Genomic DNA, 17818 nt, shown 5'->3' on the forward strand with positions numbered 1-17818 from the left:
ATTAGTACTTTAGTGGATGTGATTGAATTTTAAATGCCCTGCACGGAATAATTTATATGTATGTGATATACTAAATAATTTGTGGTACTTTTCTGGATTCGTCGAAACTGTCGTAACAGATGTCACTGTATAAAGTTTCAAAAACTAGAGAGCTTTTATAACTGACCTTAGATTCGCAAAAGCCGATAAAATCGCCATATATATGAACATGACAATTTCAAAGACACAAAATATATCTCGTAAGCTTAGAGTTTAAAGCAGATATGTCCACTTTTTTAATGAAATAACGAAAATATATAAATTTTATATGTAATTGTTGTTAGTTTTACTTATATTAAAGTTAAATAAAGTTATTTTTTTTATAAAAAGTGAACTTACAGCCTTTGCACTCTAAGCTAAACCCATAATAAGGGGTATATTCAAATACGAGTATGTAAATAGGAAAATGCGTAATTTTGTTTAGATTATTATATCATTTTATAAAAAACATACTTAAAAACCCAATAGGAAATTATTCACATAAATCATATGGACAATTTGACATTTATTTTAAAATAATTCACAAAATAACGTATGACAACATGCCACGAAAGACCTAGGCCCTAATTTTGTAAATCACGTCACCAAAGTGATATTTATATGGAAAGCAAAAACAAAATTTCAAAAATTTTAAAAATTTGGCAAATCAACGCTTGAATTGTGGTGCGTTTGTTCTGTTAAGAATTTGTATATAAAACAAAAACAAATTTTTAAAATTTTAGAAATTTTGTTTTTGCTTTCCAAATAAATATCACTTTGTGACGTGATTTACAAAATTGGGGCCTTAGTTAGCTTAGAATTTAATGTCGCTAAGACCATTTTATTATGGAAATAACTTTTTTGTAAATTGTGTATTTTTATTTGATATATGTTTTGTACTTAAAATAAATTTGTGGACTTAGTATCTTTGCAATCTAAGCAACGTTACTAAGATACCCCTAAAATGTGTAATTTTATTACAATAGATTATTGTATCATCTTATGATAACTTAGACTAAAAAAAATTCAATAAGAAATGGAACACTAAAACAAATTAGATAGTTTGACATTGAATTTATTTCACTCATAAAATAACCGTTATGTCACGGAAGCCTTTAACTTTTAATTGACACATTGAGCCCCATTTTCTCAATCTCTGGTTATTTTTTATTGTAACGATATACAGACAGTTCTCATACAAAAATTATATTAATGGAAGTTTATAGTTACGAAAAAAGGAAACCAGAGAAAGTGAAAGTAATTATTTTCAAATAAATAGATTTCTGGTAAAAGGACAAATCATATTTAAGAACTAAACGAAACCAAAGTAGTGAACATTCCAAAGGGTTATTAGTTATTTTGCTTTTGTTAAAGAAATTGAATGCTCAATGAGAGGAAAGATCTTTCGACTGTAGTGAAAAGCAAAAGTACTCCTCTCGAAACAAAATAGTTGGTCACTTGAATAAAAGTCTTCTAACTTTATTTCCGATAAACCCGTTTGGTTGCACATATGTGACCTACTTAAAGTCTGGAGTGCTGACTCAACTTTTACAGACACAACATTCAATCTCCTTGGATATGTTCCAAACACGTAATAATTTCCCATCCACTATAACAGGCATGTCCCGGAAAACTATCACCCAGAATCAAGTATGTTTTTCCTTTTCATTGGGAGAATTCTTGGACTATTCAATAGAAACAGATTCAGCAAACAATCTTTATAACAATCGATACCTGCGCCTGAAAAAGAATACACTATTCCATCAATCTGAAAGATACACTCGCCCCTGTCTGTGTATATTAGAAGATCCCATCTAAAACTGTATGTTTTTTGTCTTTTCAGTGAAATTTCTAATAAACTCTAACTATTGAATCGAACCTTTTCCATCAATCAGAAAGATACATTCATCCAAATCTGCGTAATATAGAAGCATAATCTACTACAATATACTTTGCCATATCATTGAAAAATTACTGGTATTCTCAGACTCTTCAATAGAACATAGTCCAACTCATATTCCATGAAATGACCAAACCCATAATGAGCAATTAGTAAATGACTCAAATAAATCCTTTTAGGGAAATAATACTTCCCAGTTGGTTCATATGTGATTGATACAAAGTATTTCCTGTCAAGGAAAAGTTTATGTGCGCAAGAAGTCCCCCATACTACGAATAATTGTTGGCTTTCATTTCAGTGTTGACTCTGAAACAAACTCATCCCAGTCTGCTTTCCATCCAGATTTGATCAATCAGAAAATAACTCAAAATAAATCCTTTTAGACAAATAATACTTCCATAGTTAGATACAAAGTACTGCTATCGAAGACAAGTTTATGTGGGCAAGAAGTCACCCAAAACCACGAAGAATTTCTCGCTTTCATTTCAGTGTTCATTCAAATCGCAGATTTTAGAGATGCGATTAATAGACAATCAGTACCATATAGCAAAAAGAGACTTAGATGGTGTGATACGCAGTGTATTCATCATGGCCAAAAGTTCTTAAGATCCTTTCGAAGAGCTTACAATGGATGGATTTTTCAAGATTAAATATAATGCCGAAAAGCCATTTGATATTAATGGATGTAATAAATTCTGCATATGGCCTTCCCGCATCAGTAAAACCATAGACAATCTTGTTTAAGTGTAAAGCTTTCATGATGGCTCCGGATCCAGTACAACTTCCAGATATTTTACATTATCTGATAGAGAGAGAGAGAGTTGCACCACATTCAATGGTCGTTAGAAAGAGAAGGAAACTTGGAATTTTCTTTAGGTGGATGGCGAAGGATATGAAGAACGCCAGGGTATCCAACATTGACACAAGAAAATCCCAAACTTTTCTATCGAAATTCATTCTCTGAATTATGAACTTTTGTTCAAGACTAAAACCAACATATATGTAAGAACCTTTTTAATTGTTTATCTAAATCCTGTGTTATTTATAGTACTCCAACAATATCCTATTAAGGTATCACTATTACTCCAATAAGTTAGGTTTAATTGGAAGACGCTCACTTCTTTCGTGGGTCCAGTGACACGTTGAGTCAATCCTACCATTTATCCTATGTTTCTTGCCATTCTTCATTCATTCTGTTCTTTTAATGAAGGTGTGGATCTTACCTAAATCATTTCTGGATAGACAAGTTTTGTCAACAACTATTTGTTGACCAATAATTCTTCGCCTCAGGTCCCCAAATACCGGACAGTGACTGAGATGATGGTCAGTTGTCTTCTCTCCTTCCTCTTCCTTACAGCTTCCGCAGATGTAGTTTTAAGGGATTCTTAACTTGAGCACATGTACACCTAAAGGCCAGTGTAAGATCGCTATGAAGTTTCTTAGGTGGATTCTAGGAAGATTTATCTCTGCATAGCCATATTTGGCCAGATTTTTCTGGGCTCTTTGCAAGTGAGTTTTTCTCCATCTTTCTCTGGCAATTGAATAGAGTTTTTTAGCTTCTGCAGATGTATTTTTAAAGGATTCTTAACTTGTGTACATGTACACCTAAAGGCCAGTGTAAGATCGCTATGAAGTTTCTTAGGTGGATTCTAGGAAGATTTATCTCTGCATATCCATATTTGGCCAGATTTTTCTGGGCTCTTTGCAAGTGAGTTTTTCTCCATCTTTCTCTGGCAATTAAATAGAGTTTTTTAATGGAGGTACATAACTAAAATGCGAGTTTATCCTACGTTGATTCAAGTAAATGCCAATATCACGTTTGAATTCGTTCGAATTTATTACAAGTGTAACTGATAAATATCCACACTCTCAGGATATCTAATGCCCACTTTCCTCTCAATATATATGTGGATATCCCTGTTCGATAACCCTTGATACTGAATTAGTTCGGCGGCGACTTTCTTTGCCATTAATTCAGCATTAATTATTTCATCATAAAGGGCATTTCATTAAGCGCTTCCTATCTTTAAGATATCAGCGAAATTTTTTATTCATTTGTAAGGCCTATCGATGCCATTTTGTATAGAATATAACATTGTGCAAATGTTAGCCGCGGCTTCACTGGGTTGCGCGCATCCGAAATCTCCAATTTTCCATGACTATGGCCCATAAATCAGGCTGATTTTGACCGATGACATGGATTATGCCGATTTTGAGGGCTGCTGTGTTTCTTGGTTTATTCCCATAGAACTGAGATCGTGAATCAAATCACACCGAGATCGTGAATCAAATCACACGATCTCGGTGGCCACTTCACATCATCTCCACATGAGTTGACAATTATATTTTATCAATTATGCTAACGTAATGTGGTAGCCTAAGGGACAGTTTCAGATACAACTGGTCCGTAAAGTTACCACATCCAGATCTATCCACTATATTCGTCATAAAACATTTTTCGAAAACAGGTTCATATAACGGTACCTAAAATGCTCTATTTCCATATCTGGTGGCACTCGGTAATAATAATAATATATACGTTGGTTTTTTTAAGGTCTCCACCAACATGTATGAACACTTGATTGACTTGATTGAATATAAAATGTTTGATTTTGAGTCCTCTGTTTTTGCTTTCTGTTCCAGGCGTTGAGTGATTTCACCGATCATATCACCGTCGATTACTGGCATGCAGACATCAACAGCAAACGAAACAACCAGAGTTCATTCCCACGACAGCCGGTTCTACGCACCGAAATGACCCGAGTTCATTCGGCCAAGGGATGTCAACTCAGCAATCACTGCTGCTACAACAACAACAACCAGATTTCACGGTTCTGAGATAGTTGTTGATGCCTTGGTGGAATAAATATGATCACTTAATTTCTAAGTTACAGTGGAAGGATCTATACGAAATCCATATATATAACAAGAAACTATTAGAGATTGCTTTGTAATCCTGGTCAATTTTTATGAAGTAAAGGATAGGATATTAAACAAGTGGCTATGAAATCCCAGTCATGTGTCTTTACGACATCCAATCTAGATCATGAATTCAGCGGGGCTGGTTCCTCATTAAAAATAGGAACTATCTTTTGATTTAGTTGATCATATAAAGGATAGGCTTTTAAATGATGGTACATTAAATCACAAGTGAGTCATGCGACTAACATAACCTTAGTTGACATTTCCTTCAAAATCTGACACTATCTGACACTGTGACGTAAATCTATAATTTATACAACACTGCTTAAGCTATTGTAAAATCAACTGTCAACTGTAAAATCGAATTACGTTGGAAAATGTATTGTAAAGAAGCTCCCAATAATTATGTATATTAAATTATATACGAATAAAAACTACAAATTAAAATCGATAAATAAAAAAAAAATCGTATTTTTTGCAACTGGGTTGGTTAATAGTAATGTATACATTTGTATGAATATATATGCTTGTGAACAAACATATACAATTTCACTATTATACTCTATTCACTATTATATATATTTTATGAAAAAAAAGTAAGCAAAAAAAAATATAAGTATAAAGAAATCATGAAAAGAAAGGGCGAAGGTTATAGACATTTCCTCCTACTTGCTGATAAGTTACAAAGCGATTTGACAGTATGACGAACATTAAAAACTGTCACATAGACGCACTATCACTGTCACACTAACTATCATCCATTCGACACAATAGTTATCGTTGTAGATACATAGTTGTTGTTATATTAGTTGTATAGCAGCAGCAGCAGCAGTTGTAGTTTACGTCTTTATTTGTTTGCTGTCATTTTCAACTCGCAACTTTGAAATATTGTTGTGTCAATTAAATTTGTAGAAAACTGAACTACTACTACAATTTAAATATGTAGAACGGCAAAAGAAATAAATTTGAACAATTAAAGTCATAAGTTAAAGTTTTTTTTTTCAGACGTTCTTTTTATTACAATAAAATGCAACAAAAGTAGAATATATGCAGTACAGTGTGGTTCAAGTAATTAGCACTTTTTATTACTACCTACATACTTTAGTTATATGATAGATGTGTACTTGAACTAACTTGTTGTTTACTACATTTTGTGTATGTCTGATATTTTGCTGCTAATTAGTTGACCTTTACTGTTTTGCTACGTAAATGCAGTGTTATAAGAAAGCACTTGTAATGAATTTTGATTTTTCAAGAATTCATAATATGTATCTTATGTTAACAAAAAGTTTTTAATTGAGTGATTGTTATCATATCGTTCTTACAATATTGTATAACGTATATATATGACTAAATTATGCTGTTAAAAGATACATTTTTAATTAAAACGTACTAGAGTAGTATTTTTTTTTTTTTGACACTTTGAGTGCTAAAAGTGAAACCATTTGTTTTAGTAATTATCTTCTATATATATAAAAATTAAATAGTCCATGTATGTAATGGCAGCACGTGAGAACGGCTGGAGCGATTTGGCTGATTTTTTTTTATTCGGTTCGAAATTTTTAAAAAAAATTAAATTAAATTCCGGGTAAAACTCCGAATTTTTTTTTGATTCAACTGTAATAAAAAAAAGCTCCCTAAAGTATGCAGTACAAATTTTGATATTTTATTTGCAAATAAATAAGAACAGGCCGGTGTATGTGGGTTGGAGAAACTTGAAGAACTAACATTAGTAAATGCTACCGGGGGAAGCCGGTCAACTAGTTTATTATAAATAGTTCTTTTCAAATTATTTTATTCATAGAAATATGTATCTTTGCTTTCATTTTTTGAATTAGAAATCAACGTGCTTTAATTAACAATATCAAACAGTCAAAATTTTGATTTTGACATACAAGAAATCAGCTGTTCTACACCATTTCCAATTGTATTTCAGAAGTTTCTAATTGTATTTCAGAAATTTCCAATTGAATTTCAGAAATTTCTAATTATATTTCAGAAAATTCCAATTCAATTTCAGAAATTTCCATTTATATTTCAGAAATTTCCAATTATATTTCAGAAATTTCTAATTATATTTCAGAATTTTCTAATTATATTTCAGAATATTCCATTTATATTTTAGAAATTTCTAATTGTATTTCAGAAATTTCCAATTGTATTTCAGAATTTTCCAATTGTATTTCAGAAATTTCCATTTGTATTTCAGAATTTTTATTTTATACTTAAAAAGTTTCCAATTGTATTTCAGAATTTTCCAATTGTATTTCAGAAATATTCATTTGTATTTCAGAAAATTCTAATAGCAATACCAATAGATATTTCTGAAATACAAATAGAAAATTCTGAAATACAATTGGAAAATTCTGAAATACAATTAGAAAATTCTGAAATACAATTAGAAATTTCTGAAATACAATTGGAAAATTCTGAAATACAATTAGAAAATTCTGAAATACAATTAGAAAGTTCTGAAATATAATTGGAATATTCTGAAATATAATTAGAAAATTCTGAAATATAATTAGAAATTTCTGAAATATAATTGGAAATTTCTGAAATATAAATGGAAATTTCTGAAATATAAATGGAAATTTCCGAAATTGAATTGGAATTTTCTGAAATATAATTAGAAATTTCTGAAATTCAATTGGAAATTTCTGAAATACAATTAGAAACTTCTGAAATACAATTGGAAATGGTGTAGTGACTACCCATAGTCGCTAAGACTAGGATCTCACATGGCTTAAACCAGCAGAGGCCCTGTGAACGGACTATACTAGAGGCATTTGAATTGTGAAGGCATTTGACACTGTCAGTTAGCCACTATTTAGCAGGGCATACACCAGTCCACAATGCCCAATAATACGAAGAGATAGATAGTAAATTATCTGAGTGACACGTAAAGTTTACAGAAAGATTCTAAAAACCCCGTAGAGTTAAACATGAAGACCCTCACCATGAAGGTCCATTCGCCGCTCCTGTTTAACTTCTACCCATCTAAACTTCCAGCGCCCGCAAAAGGTGCAGAGATAATCACATATATGATTATCTTAACGAAATCCACAATTTATTCACTGCACGTAACCTACAGTTATCAACAAATGATCAGCAACACTCGTCACCACCTGAGCGAAGCATCATTGACGACGGCATACAAATTGGGGGAGTGAACCAGAAAATATTGGGTGTGATTTTTTATAATCATTTTACCTCCTCTGCTCTAGCCTCTGCAATCACACACAAATTACGAAAAGGGTCTTGAAGCAATAGCCGACATAATTTCAGGTGTGGATAAAACATATTTCTAGCTACCTATATTTTATAGGATTGATCAGTGTGTCCTTGAGTGATATCCACTGGATAATTAAATATTCCCTAATGGCACAACAACACACCACCAAATATTTAAATGGCCAGCCAACCATACAACACTACGTCCAGTGGGTTTATGAACACATCCTGTCGAAGTAGCACAATTCTTTGGACTTGATCGCCATGCAGACCCCCCAAGTTATATTTTGTAAAAGGCTCTTACCTCCATGAACTATAAAACTGTTGCCTATGCGGTAGAGATTCGACAGTGGATTGATTGTAAATTCTAGCAAGACTGAATATTCATTGCATTCAAGGGGATGGACGGTTCCTATTGAATTGACTCTTGATAATAAACTGTCCTGAAATGCCAACATTTCGGCAATTACATGAAAGGCCATTACATAGATTTTACATAAAATAATAAAAAAAACTATTTTATTGGGTTTTCGTCTGGTCGAAAACACTAGAATTGACCTCAAACTGGAGATGTTTTAAAGGAGATACAAGATTCCAATTGAAATATTCAGCTCAAAATTTCGGACAACGCAAAATACCTGGGTATTTTTCTGGACAATAAACTGCACTGACAGACAAAGATCGTGACAAAGAAAACAATTTATGTCTGTATAATAGTCATATGCATTAGATTGGAGAATAGAACACTAAAATGGCACGGAATCTCTGTCTACTAGAAATACATGGCCTCAAACTTTATCTATACTATATTCGAAAGATAACTGGAGCCAGGACAATAGGATCTACGCTCTGCAATAACTCATCCCTTACTCGGCCAAAGATTTTCCACCCACAAAAAGAACTCTCGACAACAGTGGAGCTAATGTCCATATTGTGTGAACACAAATTCTTATCTAGAATAGGAATTACAGGCATCCTTTAATGTGATGGGTGCGTGGGCATAGCCACATAACAGGCAAATATGTTGGAGTTGACTGGACGAAAACAGGCGCTATGATCTCAGATGTAGATATAAACATATGTATATAAGTGTTAGTTAAGGTAAATAAGTAAACAATTGCACAATCACAATGATGATAGGGCATAGTTTTGGTCAAAAGCGTATTGCGAATCTCCATTGACTACCTAACGCTAACAAATTACTGTAAATTTGCATTACATTACAGCCCTGAGCCCTTTGGCTCTAGCTGAATACAACAAGTGCAATGGAGGCCATCTACCTTTAAGTGTCAAAAATAGAGGAGAAAGAACCAATTATGGTGAAACCAGAACTCTATAGGGTTCTGGTCTCTATATGGGACGAGTTGGTAGTAAACCACATAATTCCAGGATTTCTCATAGTAAAAATGCTGATCCATCCTACAATATAGTGACACTATCAAATTAACTACTCCTTAACAATTCCTTTCAAAGCAGACATAACCAATCCAGATTTACGATTATTAAAGTTTGCTTGTATAGTCAATAATAAGGACAACAGATTTATATTAGGCATAGATCATTTACTTAGGTCCATCGCCTACGTTTTGTAATTATTTGAGCAAATTTCCATTTGTTAAATTAAAGTCGTATTGTTTACTAGAGGGGTGAGTGGAGTTTGAATCATATTTTATTGATTCGAACATTGTATTCAAAACATTCTTGGCAATGTTGAAATAGGTGGTACGATTTGACTCCATATCGTCCTAAGCATTCGTGAGATAGAGATAGAAAACTTCAATAATGTTTTGGAAAATTCAGCACAACATATTGTTACGTTTTAACCTTTTCAAAACGTTGGTTTATTTCCTTTAAATAAACCGGATACTTTTGATTGCAAATAAAAGCCGTTTAGTAGTTTAAAAAATTGTAATAACTCTTTATTTATTTAAAATGCACAACAACAGAATTAAATAGTCACTCAAAGTTTTTTATTATACACGTTTATAAATTCGCAGAAATACAGACACACTTTATAATGTACACAAATTCACTTGAAAAACACAGCTCTTTTTAATGCACTCAGTTGATGTTTATTCGAAAAGCGTCTCTGATAAACTCAATAACGACTGCAACCTCTGCCACTATTTATAACACTGCCATCTACACTCTAGATTGCTCTTTAACTGTCTAGAGCTTTCTAATACATACGCCATCTGTGGTGTACTTTCTACAATGTTCTTTAACTGAATATTCGAATTCGAATATACAGTCACAGCAAACAGCGTTGCCATACTTACGATCAATGGTCAACTGAAAGCTTTTATTCAATGTTAATAAAGCCCACAGATATGTTACAGTTTGAGAGGCACTGCTATTTGAAAGCATTATGAAACTTTTAAATCAGCCGTTAAAATCGTTATATTTGAATTCAAGTACAATTTCGTAACAATATGATCGTGTTGTTTAAAGTATGAGAATATTTATTATTTATAATAAAGGCCTTATTCATAATCAATTTTTAAATTTTAGAAAGGTTTAAAAACAATGGAGTCTAACAATTTAAAAAAAAATATAGCAATCAATCTAAAGTTCTTACCTAGAAATGCTCTTTCAGTTGGCTGAAATATTAATCATTGATTGAATTAATCTTGGATCATTGCGGACTAATCATTATTACGTAAGTTCCGTCTATGAATTAATCTTTTAGTAAAAATATGTAAAATGTACTTAAAAATTCATGGAATTTTTTTATCTAAATTATCATTAGGTTAGGAAGCCTCATCAAAATTATTAAACATGAATGTGACAACTTTTCAAAATATTCAATCAACAAAAACAAATAACTCAAATTATTTGATTAACTATTCAACATGCAATTATTCTATTATTAAGTGCAGACATTATTATCTGGGCAGTTATTTATGGAATTAACCGATTAAAATGAGAATTCTATGCCAAAGTTCGGGAAAACTACTGTAATTTGAGGCAATCAGTAAAAGTTTCTTAATCCAATATAGACTAAAGGCTTATCAAATAATGTAAACAGTATGAAAATTGTAATATGTAATTAACTTAATATAGAATGTATTTATAGCTATAAAGTAAAAAAATTTATTAAACATTTAGTATAACATCAAACTCATATTAACCCTTTTAAATTTCATTTAACAAACATCCTAGTCATATCAATTTATAAATTAAACATTTATTTAAACGCTCCCCACAATTTTATGTTACATTTTATAAAAAAAAAAAAACTAATTTCATTATGATCTCACTCATAACAAACTAACAAAACTTATATGTATTTTTATTATTATACTTTTGTAACTTTCACACCTTTAGCTAACTCTCTAAGGAATCATTGTTTAGGCTTGAACTTTTAAACTTTGCCAAGTTTTCCTTACATTTCTTTCACTTTGTAATGATACTGTTTTTTATTCTTCTTCTTAAAGTTCTCACACTCTATTAATCATTCAAAATGAATGAATTTTTTAATAACAACTGCCACGCATTTCTATTACACACCAACAACACAACAGCAGCAACAACAACAACAACTATAAATTAAAACGGCGAATAAACAACAAGCAAATAATACCGTTACAAGGATACGACTGACGAATAACTAAACTTTGTTTGACTGTTGTTAAAAACTACATGCCAAAACCCTGTCTATACATGCAAGCAACAACAACAACGACGACGACGAAAATAAAGAAAGGAATGAAATAAGCAACAACAATAAAAAAGTGCAGTTAGTAATACATATCTTAATAAAAATAGGACACACACAGTGTAACTTCTGACATGCCGAATAAATATGTATGTATGTACATTGGGGTGGCAGCTTTTTGTATGAAAAAATCATTTTTTGGATCCTTGTGTGCTGCCCTTAATATTGTGACTACACCATTTCCAATTGTATTTCAGAAGTTTCTAATTGTATTTCAGAAATTTATAATTGAATTTCAGAAATTTCCATTTGTATTTCAGAAATTTCTAATTATGTTTCAGAAAATTCCAATAGAATTCCAATATAATTGGAAATTTCTTAAATTCAATTAGAATTTTCTGAAATATAATTAGAAATTTCTGAAATTCAATTGGAAATTTCTGAAATACAATTAGAAACCTATAAATAAACCATTTCCAATTTTATTTCAGAAGTTTCTAATTGTATTTCAGAAATTTCCAATTGAATTTCAGAAGTTTCTAATTATATTTCAAAAAATTCTAATTGAATTTAAGAAATTTCCAATTATATTTCAGAAATTTCTGAAATTCTATTGGAATTTTCTGAAACATAATTAGAAATTTCTGAAATACAAACGGAAATTTCTGAAATACAATTGGAAAATTCTGAAATACAATTAGAAAATTCTGAAATATAAATGGAAACTTCTGAAATATAATTGGAATATTCTGAAATATAATTAGAAAATTCTGAAATATAATTGGAAATTTCTGAACTTCAAATGGAATTTTCTGAAAGAGAAATTTCTGATATTCAATTGGAAATTTCTGAAATACAATTAGAAACTTCTGAAATACAATTGGAAATGGTGTAGACATAAAATTTTACTACTGAACATTTGTATATTGTTAACAGGATCAAGAGTAGACTTTCAGGAAGGATTTCCAAGACTTCAGTAACTCAGACACAGATCTGAGAGTTAAAGGGGTACAAGACAAAATATTCAAAATTCAATGAACAAAGATTCCTTAAACATCTTTTATATTTATTAATGCAATATATATTTCTTTACAATAATTGCTTCTGATAAAGTATGCGAGGCAATTGAACTTCAGAACTTTCTAATTATATTTCAAAAAATTCTAATTGAATTTAAGAAATTTCCAATTATATTTCAGAAATTTCTGAAATTCTATTGGAATTTTCTGAAAAATAATTAGAAATTTCTGAAATACAAACGGAAATTTCTGAAATACAATTGGAAAATTCTGAAATACAATTAGAAAATTCTGAAATATAATTAAAAAATTCTGAAATATAATTGGAAATTTCTGAACTTCAAATGGAATTTTCTGAAAGAGAAATTTCTGATATTCAATTGGAAATTTCTGAAATACAATTAGAAACTTTTGAAATACAATTGGAAATGGTGTAGACATAAAATTTTACTACTTTACTTACTATATTGTTAACAGGATCAAGAGTAGACTTTCAGGAAGGATTTCCAAGACTTCAGTAACTCAGACACAGATCTGAGAGTTAAAGGGGTACAAGACAAAATATTCAAAATTCAATGAACAAAGATTCCTTAAACATCTTTTATATTTATTAATGCAATATATATTTCTTTACAATAATTGCTTCTGATAAAGTATGCGAGGCATGGAACCTTCTAATCCTATTTGTAAACATTCTAATGGAGAATGTTACCCATTCATTAATTGATTAATTGTGATTGTGACGGATCGTTTAAATAACTGCAACTTGAGCGCAGGAGTTGACAAATTGGTCCATTGTCATAAATCTCTGTCTCTAAGCCCAGAAAGAAGGATGATAGGGTCGCGATTCAGCCAACACCACTATTCGAACTTTTTTATTGAGCACCCAGATAGAGATACCGCGAAGCGAAGCGTTGTTCACAAACTTCTTGTCACTGATAAACCACAACTTTTTGTACCTAAATAAGTTGCAGAAGTCATCAAAAATACCAAGCATTCCATGGCTATTGGGGCAGATGGAATTTTCATGCTAATGGTCAGCTGGGTCACGAAGATGATATACCTTTCCATCAAGAGCCTAATTATACCCGATGTCTGGAAAATGTGTCGAGTGATCCCTTTGGTTAAACCAGGGAAAACGCTGGTGCATCGCATAGACCGATCTCCCCCTTATCTCCAGCCGCGAAAACACTCGATGCTCTTTTCCTCACCACACTAGAATCATCCTAAAAAACTGTAATCTCTCATAAATTTCGAATTAGAAACAAGGAACTCAAAGCACTCGCTGGAAGTACTTGGGGTATGGACAAAGAAACCTTGTTGACTACAAATAAAACGATTGGCTCCAGTGTGGTCACCATCTCTGAGTTATACACAGTTGAGTAATATTAAAAGATTTCTAAATGCAGCGACCCGCTTATTCACGCGTCATATACAGCAGTTTTGAACGATACTCATGGAAATGCAGTAAACACTGCGGTTACAGCATGAATATCGTACTTGGAGACCGACCACCGCCTATTTCAGAAACAGAACAAACGCTGAGATCTGGATTAAGCAACAGGCTTAATATGCCTACTGGTCCTACATAGGCCGAACTGTTCCCAACATATGCCCACCCTGCCAATCCCACCTCACTCCCTCCTGAAGATCTTTGGACACACCCAGTCGAAGTGGTGTTACATCTAGGCCTTGATTTCAACGATGCAGAATCCTAACCCAAAACATTGCATATGCTGTTACAACAACAACCAATTCTCTATAAAAAAAAACAAGTAAGAGTGCCGAGTCATATATACACTTCACCAAAGTATACTTTAAGAAAAATATTAAAAAAAATTTTGGTGAAAAATCATGAAATGGTCACCCTATTGTACGAACTTATAATAAATATTAGCCAAGACAAACACCACCTCAACCACCTGCATGATAAACATTTAAATGGGTGGGCGTCAGTGTTACCAATTTGTGATTTTCATACAAATTTGGTAGGATTTTTTTTTAGTTTTACGGGATGGTGGGGTTTCTCATTCTGATAAAAAAAACCGAGAAAATAGCAAAACGGCAGTTTCGGTTTTAAAAAATTAAAAACCGATCGATTATTTGAATTGTAGAATTTCATATTGAAATTGAGGAAATTTTAAATCGAAAACTCTCCTGTTCAAGAACAAGCTCTGTTGTCAAAACCCCATATAGTGAGAAGAATGTGTTAGTAAAAAAATATATGGCAAAACAAAAAAGGCTTGGTTTTGGTTGTTATTGTTAATCAAAAGATTCAGTACAAATGAACGAAATTTTCTGTTGTGACAGAAAAAGCTTTGTTGTGGTGACAAAAATAAGGGTTTTTAAATCGTAATTCTTTATGTCAACAGATTTTCTGTTGCTAGTACGAAAAAGTTGCAGAAATAGAACAGTAATTTAAAAAGACTTAAAGAAATTCCTAAAATTAAAGGTGATTTTCTAAAGAATTAAACAAGTATTATTGTCATTCTTTACTGTAAATAAAAATATCATTAGAATAGAAACTAAGTAGACCAACTATAAAAGTTAATTCTTCTATTTTTATCACGCAGAAAAAATAGTTTTGGTTGTGAGAACCGAATTTATTCTTTATCTATTAATTAAGTCTAAGTGATCCAATTTTTTCTATTGTAGCTGAAAAATTATATGTTGTTGCGTTGACAAAAATTCGATTATTTTCGTCGTAACTCTTTCATGTCAACTAATATTCCGTTGCTAGTATCGAAAATATTAATGGGTATATGTATGTATTCGTATCATGATATTTGCAACAAATTAAAACTAGAAATAATACATGAATTTAGAAAGAAATCTTATAAGGAAATTTACAAAATGGTAAATTTATATTTTAAATTTGAATCGGATTTTGTAGAATTTTTCTCAAAAATTAGCAAGGATCAAAACTTATCCAGTGGTAACACTGATGGGTATAAAAAAACAACAAATTAAAGACGTCATACCGTTAAATTTGTAGTAAAATTTATGACAACCCACACTATTATTGCTCTCTCTAGTCCCAGTGATAGAGCATGAGATGTATTATTGAACATTCATGAAGAAAACAATAAGAGGTAGGTAGTAAATGAAGAAAATTAAAAGGCAAAGAATGTAAAAATAAACAAAACAGACAAACACTAATCGAACAAACAAAACTACAGCAACAAATATCAAACACTTTATCGATTTTGTTACCAATCCTTCATGAAATATTCATAAATAATAAGCAAATTAAATAAAATTAGTCTGACAATATTGATAACCATAAACAAAGTACTATGTAATTATTGCAACAATTAACGCCTTAATATCTTGATTTCATTTACTATTTATTTATATGTATTACCTTTTTTGGACAAATTTTTTCAAACGCAACAATAGACACCTCTTGACCACATCCCTCAATAGACAAAGCGAAGTAAAACACCAAAAATAACCATAAAAGTATTATTAGTTCACAGTATGTATTATTAAAATTCGATTAGCACATATGTATTTTGGTTAGCTAATTAATTATAGTTATAATCATTTTCGATTTAACACTTATAAAAACAAGGAACTTATTTTACTTTTATTTTAACTTAATTTCAATAAAAATATATTTATTTTTAATTATGTTTTTCTTATATTTTCGTTCAATTATGTATAATTTTTCGCACTTTTATTTTGAGTAAATTCAATTTAATTTTTCACATCATCTTTTCGTATTTGCAATTTCTTATGTAAAATTTTGCTTCTTTTTTCACTATTCATAATTTTGTTTTAAAATTTTTTTAAACATTTAAATCGTTGCTCTATTTTTATAAAAAAAATACGTTAAATAATGTTGTTGTTGTGTTATTTTATTTATTATTACAAAATATTTTTTATGCAAATTTGTGTATAAATTTTTGTCTATGTATGATGTACTAGTTTTTTGTTTCTTTTGTTTTCTTTTCAGCTCTTCTTTGACACAATATAGCGTGTATGTGTATTGAACATGTGGAGAGTTAGCAAAATAACGATGATACAGGGTTGCAAATAAAGGCATTAACAAGTATTTGTCAAAAAAGGTTTGAAACGTATATTAATAAAATGTTAACAATGCTAAATAATCAAAAAATTTGTCATCTTGTCATTTCTAGCTAATAATATTACCCATAAATCTTTCAATAAAACTCAGGAAACTCAATTAAACTACAAAATTATTTTTAAACTTCCAAAACTCACAACTCAGCTTAAAAATATTAAAAATGTTCATTATAATGAATGAATTAATGAATGTGTTTCAGTTTGAAAAAGTTAAATTAATTAAACCATAACCTGTGTTTTTAATTGCCTATAAAATTTCACAAATATTTTGAATTTATAATCGTTAACATGTTAAATTTAACTTGAATAATAGTGTTCCAAACTTTAAAATAAAAAATACAATAATAAATAAAAGGCAAATTAACATTAAATTAAAATAGAAAAATGAGATGATTTTGAAGTATTAGAATATTTAATAGCTCATTAAAAGCCACATATGAACATATGGATTTCGGAAGTCGACAAATAATTGTTTTGTTTTTCCAAAACTCTAAATTCGTTTTAAATATTGGCATATTATTGTCTTTGGAAATGCATGGAATTTGAAGGGTGTTGAAAAACACCAAAACTTTTCAAATGGTATTTTTGAAGTACATATTAATTTGAAGGTACATCAACATTTTTTACTATTACTAACGTTATAGTATAAAATAATTAAAATCATCGATCGTTAAATCCCGAGATATTCGGAATCCCTTATATTTTTAGATAAAATGTCCGAATATAATAAATAATTCAAACATTTATTTGGGATTTTTATAGCGATAAATATTACCTAAAGGGTAACAGCTGTCAGTGAAAATGTGGCAAAAACGTTATTATAAAAATATTAGATTTTGTTTTTGTAATTGCAGTGTTTGTATTATAGATATTTTTTAATTATTATTAATTTAGTTACCTGTTACACTAATATTTATGTTTTTCTTAAAGAGTATATGGTTATTTCCTGTGACTCTTTTTATTTATGTTTACATGTAT

At 30.6% G+C, this 17818-nt stretch overlaps 1 protein-coding gene across 1 annotated transcript in view; it reads right to left on the minus strand.

Moving 5' to 3' along the window:
• Mgat4a (alpha-1,3-mannosyl-glycoprotein 4-beta-N-acetylglucosaminyltransferase a) overlaps nt 1–16332 on the minus strand; it is a 36421-nt gene extending 20089 nt beyond the window's left edge. Inside the window, exon 1 of the mRNA XM_065503980.1 lies at nt 16116–16332. The gene's annotated coding sequence lies outside the window, so the exon portion shown is untranslated. The remainder of the gene's footprint in view (nt 1–16115) is intronic.
• Between the last annotated feature and the right edge of the window lie 1486 nt (nt 16333–17818).

This window comes from Calliphora vicina, chromosome 3, assembly GCF_958450345.1.
Source record: "Calliphora vicina chromosome 3, idCalVici1.1, whole genome shotgun sequence".
Taxonomy (NCBI): Eukaryota; Metazoa; Arthropoda; class Insecta; order Diptera; family Calliphoridae; genus Calliphora; species Calliphora vicina.